This window comes from Ochotona curzoniae, unplaced genomic scaffold (assembly GCF_017591425.1).
Source record: "Ochotona curzoniae isolate NIBS_2020 unplaced genomic scaffold, NIBS_Ocur_1.0 contig_4501, whole genome shotgun sequence".
Taxonomy (NCBI): Eukaryota; Metazoa; Chordata; class Mammalia; order Lagomorpha; family Ochotonidae; genus Ochotona; species Ochotona curzoniae.
In genome coordinates, this window is record NW_024466307.1 from 17,498,532 (window position 1) to 17,510,538 (window position 12,007).

Below are 12,007 nucleotides of genomic sequence, written 5' to 3' on the forward strand. Positions count from 1 at the left end.
ACTGAACAGATACATCCCACAAGTACACACTACAGATCAAAATTAAAGGACTAACTACATCAAATGTTGGTATGGATTTTGTTTAATACAACCATTAACAGTATAAACATCTGCATCCATCAGGCAGAACTTTCTGGAAATCCCTACCAGAGCTAAACATACCTATACATCATGGCTAAGCAACTCAGAAATCCCAGGAATTGACCAGAGAAGCACTGCTTCTCAACCCTGACTTGTAAACAAAGGACCAAAAACTGGAGGACGGAAAGAATGCTGAATTTATAGAAATACAACAAAACGGACAGCTACCCACAATCCAAATGACTCTTACAGACATGAATATACATCACAAAAATATCTACGAAACAAAAAGGATGAAATACAAAACTTCACATTGTAAGTTTTACTTTCAAAAAGTTCAAAAAAGTAAAAATGAATCTATGATATTAGGTATCAAGAGGAAGTGATCACCTGTTAGCAGCTAAGAGTGGCAACACTGGAAGGAAACAAGCGTCCTGCTTGATTTGATTTAGCTGCTGTTCACACTGACTTCAACTAACTGATGTTGCACAATTATAGTGTACATACATTTCTACAAGCATATTCCAATGCAAATTGTGAAACTCACGTGGGAAACCATAGCCAATGTTAAAGTCACATTTCAGTTAGGGTCTATTAGTGACATTTATTCCATTGTGTGGGGTTTTTTTCCCCTCAACTTTCTTTCATACCATTCTACTTTTATCTAACTTGCAGAAATGCATTTTGATGGTTTTCCCAACATTAGGCTTTTATTGGTCACTAAATATTATGTTGGCAAGGTAAGGTATTTTTGAGGATGCTAAGAAAGACAATAATGTCCCTGGAACACTAGAACATCAGGCCATCTGATAACTAACATAAATATTAGAGATTAAGGAACATATACAAAGAACCAGATCTCATGAAAATTCAATTCTGATCTGCATTTTCAATAGTATTCATGAGCAAATTTTTAAAAAAACCTCCCAATTCAAAGTACATAAAAATATCTTATTTCTGCATAGTAGGAAAACAGCAGAGAAGCAGAACGTCTTGCCTAACAATTCAAAGCCTCAAGTCCAACCTCATCTAGATCTGTGGTTCTAAATAATGCCTGAGAATATTATTAGGCTCATGGTACAGTGTTCCAAGCACCTGGCAAAGACAAAGCTAATTTCCCTCTTCTAAAAGTCACTTTTCAAATCAAATTTCAACATCCAAAAAAATGTAAGCTTTGAAGAAACAGCCAAAAAATGTTTGAAGAACATCCAAAAAAATGTAAGCTTTCAAAGAAAACAACAAAGTGGGCCCAACGCTATGACTTAGTAGCTAAATTCTTACCTTCCATGCACCAAGATCCCATATGGACACCAGTTCATATCCCAGATGCTAAACTTCCCATCCAGCTCCCTGCTTGTGCCCCAGAAAATTAGTGGGAAACCTTGGGACCCTGCACCCCGTGGGAGACACGGAAGAAGCTCCTGGCTTCACATTGGCTCAACTCCAACCACTGTGGCCACTGAGGGAGTGTGCCACTGGACAGATCTTTCTCTCTCTCTGTCCTTCTCTGTAATCAGCCTTTCCAATAAAAATAAATACATCTTTTTTTAAAAAAGTACATGAGACTAAGGCTGACAAAAGTCAGCAAAATAGGAGCCAGTAAGAAAACACTTCTCACTGTTAATAGATGATAATTAAAATAGTAAGATTTGAGATACTAAGAGTAACAGATCTCTTCCTCAGTATGTGAACACAGTAAGTCCCTAAAGTAGAAAAAAAAAAAAAGGAGGTAAAATGACCAGGGAAACAGTAAATAGATTCTCTAAAAACATAATATATAATTAAGCTAAACAGTAACAAAGCAGATAAGAACCTGCTGAAAAACAACCAGAAGAAAGGAATTAGGGTGAAAAAAAGGTCCCAGATGAAAGAGAAGAAGAGGAGCACACCTGTGGAAAAACAAAGATTACGAACGATAACAAACACGAGGGAAGAATGAGACAGTGGAGACCACATTGGGGCCTTCAAGAGTTTGTGGCAAAGTGGACTTCAAAGATGGTACAAGAACTTCTGAAATCCATGGATTTTTTCATAATAGGCATTTTCTATGAACTTTTGAAGTCTCCTTGTACTTCTAAGCATTCCAAAAGACAGATGAGAAGTAGATAACTATCAGTAATCAAAGATAAAATGGCCAAGAATGTGTCCGAATTGGTCAAAACATGACTTCTCAAAGAATGCCAAACAACTAAGATTCCCCTGGTGTTGTCATGGTGTCCATGAGTGCAGTCACCAAAACTGAAGTCCTTTAATAATAACTGGGCAAAGGCGAAGTGCCAGGAAGTACCAAGGGAGAAGAGGGAGAGGGGGTCCTGAAGTGGACTCAACAGAAAAGCATGGGGACTCTACAGTCATTAAAGAAATTCAAAGAGGATCATTCCCACCAAGAGAACACGGAGCCCACAGGTCTTAACAGAATTTCTATCAAACATTCAAAAAGGTATTAATGCTAAAAAGGCTTCTAAGAAATTAGAGAAGAATTTCACAGCTTGTTTTTAAAATATATAGCTTTTTTTTTACAGGCATAGCAAAATCTCTTTGTTACAGCTGAAGTTACAAAAATGTATAGGTCAACTCCAGTGTCGAGCAAAGATGAAAAGTATGAAGATATTAGCAAACCAATTACAATAAACAAATGGTAATATTTGTATATACCAAAAGTATCCTCATCATAAGATACAGTAAGCCACGTCATTAGCAATCATCTCAATAGAAACTGAAAAAACATTTATCAAGTTCAGAACTCTCAAGAAACTACTAAGCTAAAAGAAATTCCTTAAGCCTCATAAGATCAAAGAGCTATAGGAAGATTGTATTTAAGGGTGAAATGTTGATACCATTCTATTTTTCTGCACTGTCCATCATCACTAAGTAGATTAGCAGCATATAAGTTCTAGCTGGAGCAGAAAAGGAGAAAGAGGGAATATAAACAACTGCAAATGGGACACACTTAAACAGCAGGACAACGGACTTGTGACTGTGAAGGACTACACTACGGTAATAATACAGCTGAAATCCCTGAGGGCGGGGGAGAGAGATCTGAGCAGCTAGTGAGGAAAATCCCAGAGCCCAGGGAACTGTATTGTAAAATTTAAAAAAATTATTTTCAAAAGTCAAAAAGAAAAAGAGAAGAATGTAAACCATACAATAGAACTTACTAAATGCCAGTTAAATTGCAGCTCTAGGGCCTGTAAAATTCGCACACACTCCAGGATGGTATAAGAGACAGGGCCTGAGGGAAGGGTTCAGTGCTGAACAGGTGCTTTGTTCCGGGCCCATGGGAACCCGCTCCGTCACACTCGCCCTCCCCTTTGCAGACTGGGAGCACCCAGCGGCAGGATGCCATCTCGGAAGTAGAGAACAGCCTTGCCCACCACACACACAATCCTTGACTTTGGACTTTCAGAATCTAAAGTCATAAAAATAAATGGCTGTTTCTCTATCAATTTACCCAGGCTCAGATTTTATTTTGTTTCTGCTGTAGCCACAGGATAACTGTTACAACAGCCAGTTGTAATATCAAGGTGAGAAATTCACAATTAGCATAAAGTTATTTTAGTAGGTTCTACTTTTGCCTAACATGTCAATATGAAATGTCCTTCCCAAAGTTACGTTAAAAAGTGCCAGATGAAGAACAAGTTCCTTTCTCAATAACCTTTCTTAAAGCCACCAGGTAGCACAGTAAACAAACTGGCTCATTAGTAAAAGAACAGCAGAGGGAGAAACACATCATGTAGGCGGACAAAAAAAATCATCCAATATTTTTTTTAAATGCCAAAGACAATGTATTGGCTAACTGAAAGTACAGATTGAAAATTGGGAAATACGAAGCTGCTATCCATTTTCAAGCTTCTTTCTACAGATTCATTCAAGCGCTCAAGCCAAAGACTAGGGAAAGAAATGACAATCTACTGTAAACCTTCTGTTTCACAGAAAAAGTCGTAAACCACCAGAGTGATGGCAACGCACCACCTGCTACTGTGGCTATGTAAGAGGAAACGAACGCTGACCTTCACGCCTGATGAGAGCCCGTGGCTGGGAGTCCCATCCACATGCTCCCAGAGATCTCTCATCACTACAAAACGGCCACGAAGGCTCCTTGACCAACTCCCTGAACACAGGAGCTTAGCTGGGCTACCACGGGAGGAGCAGGATCACTGACCCATCCCCACAGCCAAGAGACACAGGCACGCATAACACTGCAAAAAGAGCCTGGCGTGGCAGCTTAAGTGGCTAAATTCTCCTCTTGCATGCATCAGGATCCCATGTGGGTGCCAGTTCATGTCCTGGCTGCTCCATTTCCCTTCTTGCACCCTGCTTGTGGCCTACAAAAATAGCAGAGGAAGATCCAGAGGCTTGGGACCCCACACCCACATTGGACACCCAGAAGTTCCTGGCTCCTGGCTTTGGATCAGCTCAGCTCTGGCTGTTGAGGCCATGGGGAGTGAACCACCAGACAGACCATCTTTCTCTCTGTATCTCCTTCTCTCTCTAAGTCTGACTTTCCAATAAAATAAATAAATAAATAAATCTGGGGGGGAGAGGGGGAAAGAAATGCTGCCAAGAGATCAGGAAGAGCCCTATGCTGTCATCCCTGGCTGGTCAGCATCAATGAGGCGTCTACTCCTGGGAAGATGACAGAATGAGGGCGGAGTCCTCGCCAAGGGTCACCAGCACAGGGGGAAGGAAGCCTGGGGAGGATGTCTGGGTCACTCACAATAATCAGGTATCCAGGAGGCACACTACATACAAGGTTACTGGTACACACTCCAAGTAACCATGGCAACACTTACTAACCAAACCAGCCCTAACACACTAAGTGTTTCGGTGAATTACATCCCCCTTCCCATCCAGCTCGCTGCTTGTGGCCTGGGAAAGCAGTGGAGGACGGTCCAAGGCCTTGCGGTCCTGCACCCACGTGGGAGACAGGGAACAAGCTGCTGGCTGCAGATCACCTCAGATCTAGTCGTTTCGGTCATTTGAAGAACAAACCAGGAGGTAAAAGATCTTTCTGTCTCTCCTTCTTTCTGTAAATCTGATCTGCCTTTCCAATAAAAATAAATAAACCTTAAAAATATCACACACACAAAAAAAGTGGTTCCACAAAGACTCATCAATGAAAGAATAAAGGAGTTGTGCAGTAAGTCATACAAAACTACCCAAACGTATCCTACACAGATTTTTTTGAGTGGCCAAAAGAAACAATATAAAAGGTAGACCAGGACTTCCTTAAGTGTAAGTAACATGTGTAGTTGAAGCTTCACCAAAAAAAGGAATAGTCAGAAAAATATATATATATATATAAACAAAAACATTAGGTCATTTCCAAACATTATTCAAAACCCTAAAACATAAATTCAAGAAACTCTGTGATGATCCCCCCAAAAGCAGGGTAAATAAATAGAAACGTATTTAGACATCAAAATTTGTCACACTCCACTTGCTATTAAAAAATAAGAGGGAGGGGCACTGAAACACAGTAGACAATGCCACCATACAGAATGCCAGCATCCCACATGGGTGCCAGTTTGAGTCCCAGCTACTCCAGTTCTGATCCAGCTCCCTGCTAACACACCTAGCAAAAGCAGCCAAAAATAACCCTACTGTTTGGGCCTCTACAACTCATATGTCAAGCTGGAAGAAGCCTCTGGCCTCTGGCTCTGGCTTGGCGCAGCCTTGACTACTGCAGCCAGCTGGGGAGTGGACTAGATGGAAATCTCTCTGTTTCTCCCTTCTGCTATAACTCTTTCAAATAAATATGTATTAAAATTTGTTTACAAGTAAGACTGAAAAATGAACAAAAGGAAGAACGCTAGGCAGTAAGTGCAGTCGCAGAGTGGACTAGTATTTTGCCTATAGCGCCAGAACCAATGAGCATAGGTTCCTGACCTAGCTGTTCCATTTCTGATCCATCTCCTAGTTTCCGATCTGGGAAAGCAACAGAGGATGACAAAGCCTTATGCCTCTGCACTCATGTGGGAGACATGGAAGCAGCTCTGGCTCCTCGCCTTGGATTGGCTCAGCTTTGACCACTGCAGCCAGCTGAAGAGTGGCTAGTGGATGGAAGCTCCAATTTTGACTTTCAAGTAAAAATAAATAAATAAATAAATTCCTTAAATAAGTAAAAAAAATAAGGATCCAAAAATTAGTAGGAGGAAATTTAAAATATATTGCTGTAATAATCTAACTATATTAAAAAATGGTAAAGCACCGTTTGACTGTTTTAGGATTAAAGATGTAAATCACAAAGTACTTTTTGAGAAAAAATAGATGTGAATGAAACGATGAGCCACTTGGGAAGACAAAAAGACAAAAACACATTAACAGAAATCAGATTAAAAACAAAACAATTACTAAGACTAAATTTAAATCAAACCATATCAATAATTATGTTAAATATAAGTGACCTAAACACAACAATTAGAAGACTATCAGAATGAATTTTTTAAAAGCATAAAATCTAGAGCCCTGCACAAAAGTCTAGTGGCTAAATCCTCACCTTGAATGTGCCAGGATCTCAAATGGGTGCTGATTCATGTCACGGATGCTCCACTTCCCATCCAGCTCTCTACTTGTGGCCTGGGAAAGCGGTCGAGGACGGCCCAAAGCCTTGGGACCCTGCACCCAGATGGGAGACCTGGAAGAAGCTCCTGGCTCCTGGCTTCAGATTGGTGCAGCACTGACCGTTGCGGTCACTTGGGGAGTGAATCATCGGACAGAAGATCTTCCTATCTCTCCTCTTCTCTGTATATCTGACTTTGTAATAAAAATAAACCTTAAAAAAAAAAAAAAAAAAGAAGAAGTTCCTGGCTTCTGGCTCTGGATAGACTCAGCTCCAGTTTTGGTGGCCATTTTGGGAGTGAACCAGACAGAAGATCTTTCTCTCCATATTACCTTCTCTTTGTAGATCTGCCTTTCCAATAAAAATAAATAAATATTTTTTAAAAATTAGAAAAATGAATTTAGAACACATTATGTGATATATGCTATCCACAACAAATGTAAACATGTAAGCCAATTACAGAGATTACTGAATATTTATATATTAAAAACTTTTTATATAGAATTCACATGAGAACTCAGAAATAATGCATCAACATATAAAATTCATGTCAACATCTAAAGCAATGCTTAGAAGGAAAGGAAGGTCTTCAACCAACTACCTAAAATTACACCAAAAAAAAAAAAAGAAAGAAAGAAAGTCAAACCCAAAGGAAATAGCAAAGATAAAAGCAAAAATCAATGAAACCAAAAAATAGAAATAAAATTTTAAAGCTACCTCTTTGCAAGGATTAATAAAACTGCTAAGCCTGAAAACAAGCTAGTAAAAACAAAAGATTTTTTGCCATTATTAGGAATGAAAACACATTAATACATCTGGTAGACAGTAAAGAGATAATCAAGAGACAACATTAAGGAAATGCTTATAGGAAACAAATTCCTTAAAAGATAAAAATCTCTACTTTATTGCCAGGATCTGAAAGCTTTCACAAAATACTGAACAACCTCTGTCTACCAAACCCACTGTTATCTGGCAACACAGCCCAAGCAGGGAGGAGCTAGCCTGTAAACGCCAATCAACACAGCACAAACACTGGAACCGTGCCCCCCTTTTTAAGGTAAACTATGAAGAAATGTTTTCCCAAATGAGGCGGCCTGCAGCAGACCTTGCCTCTGCATGAAGACACACATGGCGCTCCAAGCTCCTGGCCTGCCCAAGTGTTGTGGCAATTTGGGGAGTGAACCAGTAGATCAAAAATATCTGTCTGCACTCTCCTTCTCATTATCTCTTTCACACACATAATCTCACAACAACAACAACAGGATGTGCTACTCCCTTTTAAAATTCACAAAGGCATCAGTCTGCACTGAGCAGCATGGCTCAACTGACTAACCCTTCACCTGCAAGCCTCAGCAGCCCGTATGGGCCACAGTTCTGTGTCCCAGCTGCTCCACTTTTGATCCAGCTTACTTATGGCCTGAGGAAGCCGTAGGGGACGGTCCAAAGCCCTGAGACCCTGTACCCGCATGGGAGACCCAGAGGAGGCTCCTGGTTCCCAGCTTCAGTTCAGCTCAGCTCCAGCTGTTGTGACGATTTGGGGTATGAACCAGCAGATGGCAGATCTTTGTCTCTCTTCCTCTCTATAAATGTCTTTCCAAAAAAATTATAATAATAATAATAAATAAATCTTAAAGGAAAGTCCTTACAATTTAGCAATTCCATTTTTTTAATAGGGGCAGATATCTGAAAACAATCCTTCAGTCAGGATGGCATACATATGATCAAACTCTCAGCCGCACTAGTCATCAGTAAATCACATTGTGGCACTACTGTAACATGCACACAGCCAAGTGCTAACAGGAGGAAGACTGAAATAATCAAGTGCTGATGAACATCAACAGCCAGAATCATCACATATTACGAGCAGAAAGACGTGTAAAATGGAACAACCATTTTGGAAAACAGCTTCTTAAAAGGGTAAACAACCACCCACCATACCAGGCCACAATTCCATTTCTAGGAATGGGACCCAGAGAACCAAGAGAAATAAAACATGTTCATACAAACTCAAATGAATGAATATTCACGACAGCTTTATTATAACAGCACCAAATGAAAACAAGCCAAATATCCATGCTCAGGAAAGTTTAATCATTACCATTGGACTGCTAAACACACAAAAATGTAGAGGAGCCTCAGGAACACAGTAAAACAGAGCATATATAATTCACTTCTATGAAATTCTAGAACAAATGAGACAAGTTAATAGTGAGAAAAAGATCAGGGGCTCGCTGTTGCTGAGGGACAGAGTGTGACTCACTGCAAAATGGCAGCAGTATACTTTAAAGATGAAAATAGTCTATCTTGACTGGGTTCCAAAACCATCCTGCGCCTCGGTGATGGAGGTGGGATGACTGCACATCTGTCCAAACAGAATGAACTCTGTTTCCAAATAAGTGGATTTTCCTGGCTCTGTTAGCCTTTCAAAAGGCACTCTCTTCAGAGGCGCTGGTGCTGCGTCCTCCACCTGCTAGGGCTGATCTCTCAGAGGAGCCCAGGTTCAAGTCCCAGCTGCTCCACTTCCCATCCAGCTCCCTGATTGTGGCCTGGCAAGGCAGTTGAGGACGGCCCAAAGCCTTGGGACCCTGCACCACTGTGGGAGATCTGAAGAAGTTCCTGGTTCCTGAGCAGCTCAGCTCTGGCTGTTGCGGTCATATGGGGAGTGAACCAGCAGATGGAAGGCCGAGGTCACTCCTGTTCTCTGGATGAATGCCTTTCAAATAAAAATAAATCTTAAAAAAAAAAAAGTTGCTCTCTTAGGAAAACATCAACCAGGGAATTCCGGGGATACTTATGCTCCCCTCAAAACACTTCAAAAACATCTAACTCAATACCTTCCTAGTAACTATTAAAAAAACATCAACAAAACAAAGGCCACAGTCATGTTGGAGAGCTAAAAACACAGCAAAACATTTTAACAGTGGCTCCTGATTAGAGAGCTTCAGCAAACACTCTAAAACATGAAACTTCAGAAGCACTCCCCTGGCAATCAGGAACACAACCGAGTGCTCCACTACTTCTGCCAGCATCCAATACCATCTAGCAGCAAGGAGCAAGAGACACTGAGTTACCAGCACCTACTTCCAAACCATCGTCAAGTCAATCAAATACTTCAACACATGATAAAGTTAGAAAACGCAAATGCTATCCTACAGCCACAAGAAAAATGTGACTGAACCATCCACAACAACCAAAACTACGAAACAAAGCAATACTGATCATGTCATGTGCAGCGCAAGAAAGACCATAAATGTTTATTCCCAAAAAAATACAAAGCAAGATGCAAATAAAACAGAACACATTTTCCCAAGGGAACTCAATACTATGAAGATGAGAGGTTTATGTAGGAGCAAAAGTTTAAGCAGAAAACATTTCCAAAAGATTGATGGAAAAAGGGTTACCAAAAACTTAATATGCCTATGAACGATTAACTAAGCAATTTCATTTCTGGGAGTCGCTGCTGCGCACAGACAGGAAGTTTGGTGAACTGTTCCCAGTGGCTGAGTTTTAGGACATCAAGGAGGACAAGAAGCAGGAGTGGTACTGCGCGCCCTACATGCCTCCACACTGAACACTTTTTAAATCAAAGAGCAAAGGTTATTAAACATTAACTAATAATAAATCAGAAAGTTGGCTGGAAAAGGCAAAGTGCGATTAAGGTAGATGTCTTTCAAGCAGACTGCCTGCATGAGCCCTCGCTCATTTCAAATTCATGAAGTACCACTTCCCCTTTAAGGAACTGGGGACAGCTACCCAGGACCAGGAAAGACCTCCAGGACTACAACCACCAGTGAAAAAGCTGCCCAGACTGCTTCCTCAAAAAAAAAAAAAAAGCCAAAGAACTTGGCATATATCAAGTCCAGCGTACAAGGACTTTGAGGAGTAACACTCAACTGTTTAGTCTGGCTACCGCAGTGAAACAAGACGGCGAAAAAAGAACCACTCACATTTTACCTAACAGTGCTTTATTGATACCATCGGATTTCACAGCAAGCTCGTGTGGCCGTCATTAACAACAATTACAAAACGAAGCGGCTATTCTCATGTGGAAAAACCAAATTCCAGGGCACGGACAGGAACTCCGCACAGCTTTTAGTTAACACACACTCTAGCAGCGAGCTGCGGCCTTCAGCCATTTTACAGACACGGGAACCAAACACGCCAGGGCGAAAATCACAGGAAGGGTTTACATCTTTGTCAGGGCAGCTACGTGTCGACCCATCGTCCGCTGCACAGAACCAGCGGCCTGATGGCAGTGTCTACGGACACTTGTCATTTTCTGCTTCGCGTCTAGGCCCGGAAATCTCCCAGGTCATTCTTGCTCCCTGCAAAAAAAAAAGCACTGCTCCCCCCCCCCCCCATGCCCTCACTTCTCCTCGGCTGGGTCCGGGTAGGCTTTAAACTCACCATTTTGGAAGTGCGCAAAATGATTAGCTAAGCAGTCATCCGTGGGGGTTGGGGGGTGGGGACAGGCCGGAGCCCGGGGTGCAGCGGCTCGGGGGTGTGCAGGGAGGCTACGGTGTGGACAAGAGCGGGGCAGTTTGTCTGCGTGCCCGAGCCTCGGTGACAATTCGGGGAAGGGGGAAAAAAAAATTGCACCTCCAGCCGCTGGGCAACGGCCACGGCAGGTTTTGGGGGGGGAGGGGGCTGCAGGCCTGTCGGCGAGGGGGCGCCGGGTGGCAGGCGTTGGTGGGCGGCCGCGAGCGTGCGTGGGGAGCTGGCCGGCGGGGTCCTCGGCTCTCCGGGCACCAAGGACAGCGGTCGGCCGGGACCACCCCCGCCCCCCACGCCCGCCCGCCGCGGCCCTCTCCGTCCCGGGCAATGGCTGACCCCGGGGAAAGGGAGAGGACACCCCAGGAGCCGAGCCATGGGGTGCCCCCACCGCCAAGTGATGGCGCGGACAGGGCCCAGCAGGCGAGGAAGGCCTCTCTCGCAGGACCGTCAACCCCACCCACCATGGCCGGCGCAGCGAGACGGGCACAGGGCCCCCCGCGCCTTGAGAGAAGCGGCTCCAAGACACAAGGACGTGAAGGCAGCCATTTCCTCACCCCGAACCACCCCCCCTCAACACTCCTGACATCCCCACAAACCGGAGGAAGAAAAAAAAAGCAGACTAAAAAAAAAAAAGGGGCCCTCACCGAAATATGCAGCGGCTCCTCCTGAGCGAGAAGAGAGCCCGATCCTCCACCCGCCACCACCGCCTTCTTCTCCGCCTCCGGCTCCTCCCCCGCCGAACGCGCAGCGACGGGCGGCGGGCGGCTGCGGCGGCGGCGGCGGCGGCGGAAGCAGAGGCGGCGACGCGTCCCGCCCCTTGCGCCGCGGCCCAGACCGTGGAGCGGGAGGCGGGGCGCGCGCAGGCCCCGC

The 12,007-nt window shown here is 43.4% G+C and overlaps 1 protein-coding gene across 2 annotated transcripts in view; it reads right to left on the reverse strand.

Annotated features, from left to right (window-relative positions):
- Positions 1-11,913, reverse strand: part of PJA2 (praja ring finger ubiquitin ligase 2) — a 55,687-nt gene extending 43,774 nt beyond the window's left edge. Inside the window, exon 1 of one of the 2 annotated variants that reach the window (XM_040986135.1) lies at positions 11,782-11,913. The gene's annotated coding sequence lies outside the window, so the exon portion shown is untranslated. Of the gene's footprint in view, positions 1-11,050; positions 11,338-11,781 lie in introns of those variants that run through there. The other variant, XM_040986136.1, reaches the window with a different exon arrangement.
- Between the last annotated feature and the right edge of the window lie 94 nt (positions 11,914-12,007).